Here is a 12,613-nt window from a genome sequence, read left to right on the forward strand (position 1 = left end):
CCTTTGACAACTGGCGTGGGGCTCTGGCACAGGGACCTGCACCAGGCCAGGAAGCTCCCAGATGTGTACCCTCAGATGTTCTCAAAGGGGCCGTATCTTCTGTTTGATCTACAGAGGCTGGCGGCAGACAGGGCTTCCCGTTTGACAAGGGCCAGGCCAGCCAGCTGTGCAGCAATCCCTCCCACTTCCCTCTGCGGAACCTGCGTGTGGCTCAAGGCTGCTGGCCCGGCTCTGTTTACACGTCTCCAAATTCAAGGAGGAAAAGTGAATATCAAACAGACCTGCGCTCTTTTGATGTGGCTGAAGGATGCTATCGGGTCTGGGGGGTGTTGTGCCTTTGAGGCTCATTTGTCTTTCCCCAGCCCTTCTGTGCAGGCCTGTAACCAGCCATTCGGATCTTCAAAGCCGCCCTAACCCCAATGGTGCAGCTTCTTCAGATCTGGCACCGTGGCCAGGAATAGGGTGCTCTGTGTGGAACCACTTTTCTTTACGGTTTTCAGACACAGAGCTTTTGTTATTCCTTGAAATACGTAATTTCACTAAAATTAGTTACTGTCCAACAGGAAGAAAATAAAGGATTTGTTTTGTTTCACGAGTAGGAGGGTCAGTCCCTCCCTGGTGAGCTTTCCTGTGCTCAACCAGCTGCAATGAGTGGTGTTTTGAGAGCTTCCTTCATACTTACCCGTTAGTAAGCAATCTAAAGTCTTAACATACATCCCACTCCTCTCAGATTTAGTACTTGGATGAACCAAAAGCCGACTGTGGGGATGTCTGCCAACACAAATTGTTGTCAGCGTCTGCCCTCTGCGGGTAAATGGTTTAAATTACTGCTAGAATGCGTCAAGCTGTGTTGAGAGGAGGCGCTGTTGGAAGCACCTGGGATTGGTTGTGCTCTGCTTTAGGACCATCTCATGTTACCAAATCTTTTTTAAGGTGAAAAATCTTTCTCTTTGCAAGTGAAAGAAGTACTCTTCCTAATTAATAAATAGTAAGGAGAATCAAATTTTGAAACTCCAAATTCTTGAAGTAGTTACAGTTTTGAATACTGACGTTAGGAGAAACAACTATAAGTATTTTCAATTCATTAATGAGAGCTTTTTTGCATCCTAGACCTCATTCATTGAGTCTGTTTATAGCTTTTCTAGGAATTGGACTAAAAGCAGCTCAGACATTTACCATAAAGTAGCATTCTGGTTATCCTGCTGGTCCTGATTTATTTAAAACACACTTTGGATTAGCAGAAACCATCTTTAGATTAAGATGTGGCAACTCAAAATGACCATCTGAAAGCTATTTTCAGCACAAATGGTTCATTTATCCAACAAATTGTCATGCCTGGTCAAGACCCCCTTCTTTGGAGGTTGCGTGTGAGTATGGTTCCTTCATAGAAGGGGAATCACCCTCCTTGAGAAAATGTTCTCTTAATGAAACCTCTCGCATTTCGCTCTGTAGAGCTAATAGGACTGCATATGTGGCCTGGAATATAATCCAGAACAATAGGTCTCTGCTTTCTGGACCTTTCTTCTTTGCTTGGCAGAAGCCTTGTACACCTCTGTGAAGCAACAGAAGGAAAAGCATCTTTCTCTCCTCTGCTAAAATCAGTTTCCATATCTCTCTCCTCATGTGATAAGAGTTACTTCCCTTGTTAAAAATCTGCGTTGCCTACGCCACTCAGATTATTTTCTCACAGGGCCAATTTAATAGAGGTTTGAAGACCTGCTGATTGCGTAGGGTGTCTGTGAGAGACATAGTCTGTGGGATTCAGATAGTGAGGTGGTAAGAAATATTAATGAGCTCTTTATATTCCTGTAGGCTCTGTTCTTAGATCTTGGTGGGATGCAAGGTTGGAAGCAGCCTGAGGTGGCCTGGCCAGCCTTCCCTGCTTGCAAGGGCTGCTCTGTATTGAGTCCTGCAAGAAAAAATCTGTTTTTCAGGCTGCTAGATTTTGTTCTTGCCTATTTGTAAAGAGTGGGCAGAGATTAGAGAGTAAAATCTTTAATTTGATGCCTTTTAAGGGTGCAAAAATGTTGTGTGATTTTTTTTTTCCTTGTAAGTATTGTTTTATGCCAGAATATTCTCCTTCCCTATCTCCTGTAATTTGTCATAAAATTGTTATCCTAGTCTGAGGGACATGGTGATAATTTCCATGACAACATAGAGAGATTCCAGAAACAAAGATTTCTGACTAACTATATGAAGGTTGTCAAAAAGCACAACTGCTAGAATTCTGTCTCCCCACTGTAAATAACAGAGGAAAGGGAAGGTTGCGTGATCTCCTCGTGTGAAACTGAAATTTGCTTAGCACCAGTCTTAGGGTATGGGAGCCTTGCAATGAGCTCCAGCCTTACTTTAGGTAAGGGACATCAACACTGATTTCCTTAATGTTGGATTTTTTATATCGGGTGAACAAGCATTTTTCCTAACAAGAGCATGACAGCCTTAATTACCGCAGATCCACTAAATGTAACTGTGTGTCATCATCTTAAATTGGGTCTGATTCTGCATAAAAAACACAGAATGGATACCCACAGAACTGAGGCATTATGAAAAGATGGCCATAAATCCTGGAAACTTCTCTGTCCCACCAGTTTGACCCAGATGTAGGGCTGTGCTCAGAGCTCTGCCAGCAGCTCTGATCTCTCCAGTATGTTCTGAGTCTTAATAATCACATTTGGAAAGGTTCCAAAGGAAGAGACTTCGACCCCACGCTGATCTACCTCTGACAGTGTACTTGATGTCAAGTAGGGTTTCCCCCGGTATTTATAGTAGTTTTCTGGTATTTAAACCATCATTCTCAATTAGGTGAGCACCAATGTAGTGCTGGGTACCCTCTGAGGCAGGAATTGATGGAATCCCTGGCTCCAGCAGCTTAGGGGAGAGTAAATCACTGTGTCTTGCCCAGGGCTGGTGCCAGGGTCAGCTGCATGTAAAGCAGCTGTTTTTTCCAGCGTAGCCCCAGCACTGGGTAAGGAGCTAACTTCTTAATACGTTTGCTGATGGATTTAGAAAGGTTAACATGCTGAAAGTGATCTTTATTGTTCTCCATGCCTTGCACCTTCACGCTGCAGTGACTAACACCTTCCAATTCACACTCAAAGCTTTCCAGAGGAAAAGGAAATGGTTGGTTCTCCGGACTGCACTGCTCTTGCATTGCGGTTCCTCTTTGTACATCAAAGAGCCACACACATTAACCTGCCCCGCATTGCCCCTTGGCTGCTCCACCTTGCTGCTGGCTTCAGCAACACATCATTTGCATGGAAAATGATGCAAAGCAGTTGTTGATTTTTTGCTTTAATTAATTGCAGAGCTGGGTACTGCTCTATGTAAACAAGCTGATGATGTTTTGTTTGCTAACAAATAAAAAGAATTGGGAGTGTTTATATTTAGTGGTACTTGTTTCTTGTGGGTGGCTTATGGCCTAATGGTAGTGGAGACATTTGGTTGCTGTTGTGTGCTCTAACCCATCAGGATTTCAGAAAAAACTATCTCCGTCATCACGGTGTGAAGTATTTGGCTCAGCACTGAGCACTTCGTTTCTCTTCTGTTGTTTTAATAAAACTTGAAGGAATGAGTGAAAAAAGATTAATTGTATACTGGCATCCAGCAGTATCCAAAACTTTCCATTATTAATAAAAGACTGAAAAATGCCACAATACCGGATTGATGAAATGTGAAGTTTTGCCTTTCTGTACAGAGAAGTAAATGATTCTGAGAGGCACAGAAGAAGGGCTTTTCCATGTTGGTGTTTTCTGTGCCAAACCTGGCACCCTGGGAAGGCCTGGAAACCACACGTCTTTGGGACCAGCAGCATCCAGGGGATCCATCCTGTGCACAACAGTGCAGAAGAACAGCGCTCAGGTCTGCAGCTTGAGGGGAGAAAATACCTGAAGCTGGCTGAGGAAATACTGGGAAATGCCCGTTCCCTACAGTGTGTGGAAATTTGTGTTATTAGCCTCTCCTGGCTGTGTCCCTTTCTCATGGGGAAGGTGTCTGGCATCCCCAGCTCCTGCTTCAGGAGCTGATCCCAGGGGAATTGTCCATGCAGCGGTTTTCTGAAGAACTGAACTTTTCCCTCCCCCGGGTACTTTGATGCATTTGTCCTCATGAATTTTGTCTGAAGGATCATTTTCTCCTGCACCCTGAGTGAGAGCACTGACTTCACTGCTAGTAGACCTCTAGCAAACCTTTTCAGAATTTTCAGAATTACTCCTATTAAAGCAGTATTTGGACTGAAAAAAAACCCTATCTTTTCAGCCACCTGGCATGGCCAGCTCCATGTCATACTCTGATTTCATTCACATTTATCCAGCAATCCCTGAAGTGACAGCAGTGGTATGTGCAGGTACCTGAGTTGGCTGGAACACTAACCTGCATCCTGTCCCCACCTCAGGCTGCGATCCCAATTTGTTGGCCCTTCAAGCATGCACCATCTGGGCTGTTGGAGAGAAGAGTTTAAGCCCAACTGAGGATGCAGGAGCTCAAGTTGTAATAGCTCATCAGCTGCTAATCCAGCTTTTCTGTACAGCGAATCAAATCCTGGTGTGTATCTTGAGTGTTTGTTGCTAGCTTGAAAAAGAGCAGTCATACTCAGCTCTGCTGTAAAAACAAGGGTCTGAGTTCTGGCAATTCCTGCAGGTGAGATAGCAAGTAGTGCTATTCATTCACCCCTCAAGACGCTGTGTGCTATGTGGCTAGACAAGTTTTAATGATACTGCTGTCATGAGGAGAAAAAGCAATCCATCTTTTCTTGGGGCAGACTCCTGCTCTGGATCAGCTTCTGGGATTTGCAGTGATCTGGAGGACACTGGCTTAGCCTTTTCATTCCATAATAGCTTGTGGTATTTTAGTGATCAGGAGCTACATAAGCCTTGTCATTCCAGGCCAAAAATATATTCACAAGAATGGACTCCTGCCAGAACACTGGTTTGCTTAAGTCACAGACCTTGGCCTCAAAGTGCTGTGGAATGCCGAGAGCTCTAAGTGCAGGAGGAAAAACATGTTTGCAGAAATAGGAGTTGGAGTTCTTGTTTGCTTATATCAGTGGGGACGCAGAATGGTATAAAGAAAAGAATTTCAAGAACAGACTATTTAGCTCTAATTAAAGGAAGATCCCAGAATTTGCCAAATTAAGTAGCTATTATCTCTCTGCCTATTACAGCCATGAACAAAGTATTAGAAGCTAATCTTTTTCCTGGAGTCACCTGAAATAATCGTACGTTCTACATGTTAGTTTACCCTTGAAGGTTTTGGATGAACAAAATGCTACACGTGCTCAAATCAAGAACTTGAATGATGCTGTGCCCCCGTGATGGCTTTCTGCTGGATAGAGTTTGCCCCTCAGTGACTGGTCCCAGCATAGGGTCTCTAGGGAAACCCGCAGCTGTGGGGTGATTTGAAAGACAACAAGACAAATGGTGCGTCCGAAGTGTGGCTGTTTCCCTCCTCAAGCATTGGTGCTGGCACTGTGGTGAGTCACTGGTGGCTTGGTGGTGCTGTGCCAGTGTAAGACAGTAGGGAGTCTGGGACCACGCATTGCTATGGGTGGGATCTGTCCTGTGTGCTTGTACTGAAGAGGCAAAGGTCAGCCTTAAGATACATAGGTTGGTGTGACCACAAGATAGCACTGTGTGGTATCTACTCCAGTTTTGTATAGGAAATTCTGATGTACATTTCTGTTGAAAACTCAGTCCAAAATTCATAAATCCTTCATTAAAGAATTAACAAAGCGTCTCCTCACATCTCTGCAAGTGGAAGTTCCTGCTATGCACAGTGAAGGCTGTTGCAAGAAGGTCTCTCTCCTGACATGAAGGGGAGAGAGTTCATTCACACTGTGCATTTACCAGATATTTGCCATAGTAGATATTTGTTCCAAATCTACTTACAGAACCTTTTATACGTTAATACGTATTACTTAAGATGGATATATTTGATCTTTCTATATAAGGAAAAAGTAGGTTCTTCTCTGAGGTGTAACTCGCCTCACTCTGGCAGAGATGTTTTCAGCTGTGTATGATGAGATGAAGTGAGCCTCTCACATTTCTCCTAGCTGTAGAGTTCTGCTGGAAAACTGCCCCTCAGGTCTCAATGCCTACTCTGTATGCATCCAAATCCAGTGAGATTAATCTAGGCTGTGTACCCTTCAGTGGCACCAACAGTCTGTATGTCCAACTCCTTACCTATTTGCACATGCAGAGCATTCTCACGGCAGATTTTATTTAATGCAAGTTACTAATATAAATCAGTTGTTAGAAATAATTTAGGGAACTTTCACTATTTATGCATGGCTGTAGTGCCACCCAGAAATACCTTAGAAAAAGACAAAGGAGGCAATTTAAAATTTGGAACAAATCTGAGGAATTCAGTAAGAAAATCTCACGTGGGATTCCTGACTCTAATTACTTTGCTTGTGTTTTTGCTGTGATTTATGGTACTCTGTACAGGGGTTAATTATCTTGATGCGTTCCATCAGACTGAGAGAATATGCATTAAAACCTCTCCAGACTTCAGAGTATATGCAGTTTCTCCCTTCCTGCTCCTCCCTTTCTTTCTGTGTTATTTCAACAGTAGAAAGCACAGTGCTAACTCTGAGCTGAGGATTGAGACTTTTCACGGTGAGGTCACTTCTTGCCTTCCTTTGGCTTGTGAAATGCTTAGTGTGGGATCAATCCTCCACAGATTTGGTGGATGTATTTTATCAAAGTCTTCATTTTAAGGTGAGGAAGCAAAGGTTGTTGAAGGAAATATCTCTCTCTATCTTTCTCTCAACTTTTCAGTGTCAGGTTCTAAAACTACACTTCTATTAAATACCATTGGTTTCCCTTGCTGTCTGCAGTAGGACTGTTTTATTGGAAGTGGTGCTTGCTTCTTTTCTCCAGTTGATGAGTGGTACCCCAAGTGGTATTGCAGGTGGAACAAGTCACCTTCTCAGGCCTTCAGAGAGCAGCTAGCTGTTAGGTGCCAGGGACTGCAGATGAAGGGCAACTCCCGTCTTGTAGGATGACAGAAATGTTAGTGTGGAAGTCTGCGGGTGGTCCATGAACGTTCCGTGCTGTACATTCCTGGCTGGCTTGGCCTAAGGCATGAAAAATCATAGGGTGCCAAGGCCCCTACACAAGGCAGATTCGCTGATGTACTCCAGAACGGATTACTCAGCTCAGAGCAGTAGAGAGAAATGGTGAGTGGTTTGCAAATAAGCCAGGCCAAGCAGAGCCCAGCTTCCTGCACTCTGCTGTACAAAAACACTGCAGAGAATCTTGATGGAGAGCCGAGACGCACGAGTAAATCACTTGTGTGCTTGGTAGCAAGCAAGCTCATGCTGTCTGCAGGCAGGAATATCTTTGACCGATTTACCAGTAGGTGTCATTGCAGGTTTGCGGACAGTGGGAGTTCTCTGGTGACATGCACTTGTGGCCATGTCCATGCTTCTTGGTCAGGCATGCACTGAAGGAAACCCCTGTGTCATCCCAGTGTTACATTACAGCTGTAGGAAGGTGCAAAAGAAAACCACATTTTGTTCCTCATTTATCATTTTGAGTTGAAATGTTTTCTTTTTAGGATCAGTCACTCTTATTATACAACTATTTCTTTCGAACCTTTGTGGCCAGCTCCCCTCTTCTGTGTACTGGAATCAATCTGCTCTGGATGACGGAGTTCAATATAACTGAAGAATGGTGTGAGGGTCTTCAACATGACAGATTAGGATATGCCCTTTTTGTGCTTACTTTAGGACTTATTCCTTCCAAGATAAAAGAAAATCTCTCAAGCTGTTATTCCAGCTGACTAAAAGCGTTGTTCTCTCCTGTCTTGCACCATGAATTGTTGGTCTGTCTTGTGGTACTGTAGTGAAAAGTGCTGATAAACTGTAGTAGTGGCATTTGCACTCTATTGCAAAAATATGGAGAGGAATGGCCAAGGTTTTAATTTTGTGTGTAGAATGTAGAATGCACGCATTTTACCATATTCTGTGACCAAGGGAGAAGGATGCCTGGAATGTGGCTCTGGATGTTCCACCTCAGTGGAAGGGACCTCCTCAGGCACAAGGTAACTCCCGATTACTGCAGGACTGTCCTGTACAGTTCCTCTGGGTCAAACCTCATTTAAGTCTAGTTCAGGTTCTTGTCCCTCACTGGAAGGCTCTTCCAGAACTTCCCTGCTCCCATGGTTAGAAACCAGCTGCTAATTCCAGGCCGCAGCTGCTAATTCTTGATCACTTTCTGCATTGACTCCTGCTAAATGCTGCTCTTCAGCTGAGGAATTTTTCTTTACCACTCTGATGGGTGTATAGCTAGTATTTGTGTCCATTTTTGGGGTGCTTTCTGTATGCCCAAGTATGAACCTTTATGAAAGCCATCTGTACAATGAAAATGCAATTTTCCTAAGATTCTCCAGTTACCATTGGCTGAGTAAATCTCAAATTTCAAAGAGGTCCAGAGGCATTTGGCTGGCTAGAGAAGTGATCTTGAAAAACAACCTTTTTGTCATTGTTAGGGTGGATCAATTTTCTGACTCTGTTCCCAGGTGACCACAGAAATGTTTGTGTCAGCACAGTTGAGAAAAGCACAAGAACAAGATGAGGAAGGCTCCAGGGGGCACAGGAACTCTGTTTGCAACCCTGCCACCAATATCCAACCACATCTGAGCCAATAGGTCCGTTTGCAGCGTGCAGTGCCATGTGGACATAAAAACACACGCAGAGTCTGGTCTGGGATCTTTGGAGGGCTGGTATATAAAAATATAAGCATGGCTTCAGCCTGCTCTCATACAACAGGCCTTGCTGTGCTCGGTAATCCCTGTGCCTGCACCTGTTCTACCAGATATAGGAGCCATCAGAGCTGTGAGCTGTGCTCAGGGAAAGGTCTTGGGCAGCCCATGTGCAGCACCACTCATGTTCTCTGCCTCTGTGGCAATTATTTTATCCAGCATCTTCAGATCACACTTCTTGTTTCAGAGCTTCAACACACTGATATTCATACTCACTACAGTAATACCTTTCTCTTTCTGTGTTGCTTCTGACTGGTGAGAGCAGAAATTCTTGTTCTCAGTCCCTAGGTGCTGCTCTGCATCCTATGACTGTTTTTCAGTTCCCCAGAGGAAAGGCAATTCATTTTGTAGGGCACCTTGATCCCCCTGCACAATGATGGTGCCTGCCAGCTGCATATCACCAGCAAGTTTTACTCACTTTCTCTGATGGTTTGTGCCAGGGTCAGTAATGAAAAGATTTAACAATATTTGTTCCATCTCCCATTATTCAGAAATCCAAGTATTTGGACAGGTTGGCCCAATGCTTTTCAGTCCATTATGTTACTATTTCTGTTTTAAATCCTTCTCCCTACAGTGAAATCCTGATTCTGCACATTTTTCTTCAATTTAGCTCCTAGTTCTCCATCTAGAACTTCTCCAGATTCTATGCTGGTGTCCATACAACCTTGATCAATTGTATGTATGTCCACAGACAACTGGTGAGCAGCCATCCTCCTTCATCAAAGCCCCAGATGTGTATCGGGATGCCTGAGTAGTGGCAGCTCAAGTGCATAATTTGGCACCTCAGTAGTGGAAAATTGTGGCCCCACACTCTGGTCTAAAGCATAACCCTCCACACACACAGCCTTTCTGTCACTCAAAAATGGTACAAGGTGCCATATAAAACACAGCTGTCAGTGGCATGTAGCTACCTCCACTGAGTACCTATTGAGCTCATACAGAAGATGCTAAAGAAATAACCAAAAATAAACAATGGAGAGTAACAATAGGTGACATCATGCACTAACAGGCATAAGTAGGATAACTTGTTATGCTTCCTTTAAGAGCTCATCCAGCCTAGACAATTCCTGAACCTTTGGGACTCTAGACTGCTATAAAAAACCGGTTGAAGGTTGTCATGTATCTGCCAAGGATTTTCAGGTCAAAATGTGAGGAAGTCAGTGTGGTTCTGTGGGCCAGTGAGCCATCAGTTATCTGGGAAGCACTGCTATAGCATGAGGCAATGTCCAGGGGACTTTTTCATTTTTCTCTTAGCACTGAGATTAATACAAGAAACTAGAATCTAAGGCAAAGCATGCAGCAGGGCGAAACATGCAACAAGCTGATCCACTGCAACCATGCACGCGGAAATGCTGGTGTTAGAGGCATGGTGTTGCAGTGTCAAGTCTCCTTTTTTGCTCCACATTTGCTTCAAATATTTGGTGGTTTTGATATGTTGGTACAAATTTTATGTTTCTTTGTGTTTTAATCTTTACGCTTTGTGAAACTCACGTAGTGGACGTAGGCCAAAGCATCTCCTTATAGCTCATGTTATTTCCTGCTCCCTACTTTACAGATAGTGATGATGTATTTATTGGTGCATCTGGACTCAGCAGCATGTTGGAAGGTAAGCTGATAGTGAGAAGAAGGACCTTGGTGCTTATATCCCTGCCATCATCATTAGGGACAGCATGGAGCGGGAAACGTACTGAAGAAGGAATGTAACCATGAAGCTGAATTTAAATAGTGTGACCTACATTTTCCATGACTGGTTTCCTCAGTATCTCTTTAATTGCTTTCATGCCCTGTTAAATAAGTGGATGAGAGTCCTGTTTATTTTTATGTGCTTGCTCTCTCCTAGACCTGGATTCCCAGCGGGATGTCCCATGGGCTGAGCGGGCTCTGCTGAGCGGGATGTTTATGGAATGCCGTGTCTGCCACGTCCCAACCCACAGCACACTGAGTGCCCAGCAGCTGTAAAGGCTGCTCATACCGTAAGGCATTTATTAAGCACTGTTTGAACGTTTAAGGCAGGGAGATGACATTACTGATGAATTTAGGCTTTCTTTTCGCTCACTGAATACTTGTGGTAAGATTATTTACTTTTTTTTTTTTGTGTGTGTGTGCTATTCAGAAGCAGTGGGGAGGTAATTCTTTTGCTGCGTGCTTCTCCAGTGATGTTGAGCAGTGCTGTGTGATTATACGGGTTGTGCTTTGTTAATTATTACCACTTAGAAAAAAAAAAAAAAAAAGCACATAAAGCACATCACATTGTTTCTGTGCTGAGCGGGTGAGCACACAAGCATTTCCAGAACAAATACCCAGCTGCTGAATTCTGAGGGCATGTGCGTATCATACAATAGAGTGGGGCAGCGCATCCTTGGTTAATGCCGACCAAACCAGCCCCAAAACTGGAAGCAACAGGGCAACATTTTTGCAGCTAATAAGAGATTGTTAGTTGGAATGTAACTTCGTGCTAACTGCTATGCTGCATTCAGGTCTGGGCCTGGTGTGGTTGTGAAGGCAATTGCTTGCTGTCTGGGTGTACCAGGCTGCCTTCTTGACCGTGCTAGAAGGTAATGGTAAATCTATACATAGAAACATCAAATCACAGAATCATTTCAATTGGAAGGGACCTGTAAAGGCCATCTGGTACAACCTCCCTGCAATGAGCAGGGACACCTACAGCTCCATCAGGTGCTCAGAGCCCTGTCCAGCCTGACCTTGAGTGCCTCCAGGGATTGGGCACCCACCACCTCTCTGGGCAACCTGTACCAGTGCCTCACTACCTTTATTGTAAAAAATGTCTTCCTTATATCTAGTCTAAATCTCTCCTCTTTTAGTTTGAAATTATTTCCTCTTGTCCTATCACAACTGGTCCTGCTCAATAGTCTGTCCTCTTCTTTCTTACAGCCCCCCTTTAGATTCTGAAAGGCTACTCTTAGGTCTCTTGGAGCCTTGGCCCTTCTCCATGCTGCACAGCCCCAGCTCTCAGCCTGTCCTCATAGGGAGATGTTCCATCCTTTGGATCATTTTTGTGGCCCTCCTCTGGATGCACTCCAACAGCTCCACGTTTCCTGTACTGAGGATTCCACATCTGGATGCAGTACTCCAGGTGAGGTCTCACAGTACAGAACAGAGGGGCAGGAGACCCTCCCTCACCCTGCGGGCCGCTTCTGTTGATGTAGCCCAGGATACAGTTGGCTTTCTGACTGTGAGGGCAAATTGCTGGCTCATGGCTCATATAATCTATTTGTTGCTGTGATATTGTATTTGTTTTATGCAAGGAGCCCTCTACCCCACCAGACTGCCATGTGATGCTGCCCAACAGGGTAATTGATACCCCAGCGACATCAATCCCTGTCGCCAGGAGCTTTTGTGTGAGGAAGAATCTCACTGGGCTATTCCTGGAAAGGGAATACAAAATATGCCCAAGGAGTTTAAAGCAAATCAGAGGGACACTGAACATTCAGAGCATTTATTTCAGTGTTTACCCAACTCTCAAAACTTCTTCCATGGGCCTTAATGGAGACAACCAGTAGGCACAAAGACTACCTCTGCAAACTCCTCCTGTGGTTGCAGAGGTAACCTGGGCTTTGGCTGCAGACATGAAACTGCCTTCCTAGCCTTGAAAACATTTTTTAGCTGTGGGTGATTTTTAGGCTGGATTGGATCTTCGGCTCATAAAAACCAACAGTCTGATTTCTGTTGTTCTGCAGGGCTCCATGGTGCTATGGCAATTTACACCACTTGAAAATGTGGCTGAGGCACGTAAAAACAAAATCCCAGCTGCTTGATGTGGAGCCTGCACAGAGCATTTGCAACAGGAAACCCTGTGTCAAAACAGTTGCGTTCCAGCCCGATCCCTTGGAGA

At 44.3% G+C, this 12,613-nt stretch overlaps 1 protein-coding gene across 3 annotated transcripts in view; it reads left to right on the forward strand.

Annotated features, from left to right (window-relative positions):
• Nucleotides 1-12,613, forward strand: part of USP12-like (ubiquitin specific peptidase 12-like) — a 73,695-nt gene that overhangs the window by 9,438 nt on the left and 51,644 nt on the right. For all 3 annotated transcript variants that reach the window (XM_046940033.1, XM_046940032.1, XM_046940031.1), the window contains exons 3-5: nucleotides 10,316-10,366; nucleotides 10,601-10,733; nucleotides 11,653-11,854. The gene's annotated coding sequence lies outside the window, so the exon portion shown is untranslated. The remainder of the gene's footprint in view (nucleotides 1-10,315; nucleotides 10,367-10,600; nucleotides 10,734-11,652; nucleotides 11,855-12,613) is intronic.

This window comes from Gallus gallus, chromosome 4 (genome assembly GCF_016699485.2).
Source record: "Gallus gallus isolate bGalGal1 chromosome 4, bGalGal1.mat.broiler.GRCg7b, whole genome shotgun sequence".
NCBI lineage: Eukaryota > Metazoa > Chordata > Aves > Galliformes > Phasianidae > Gallus > Gallus gallus.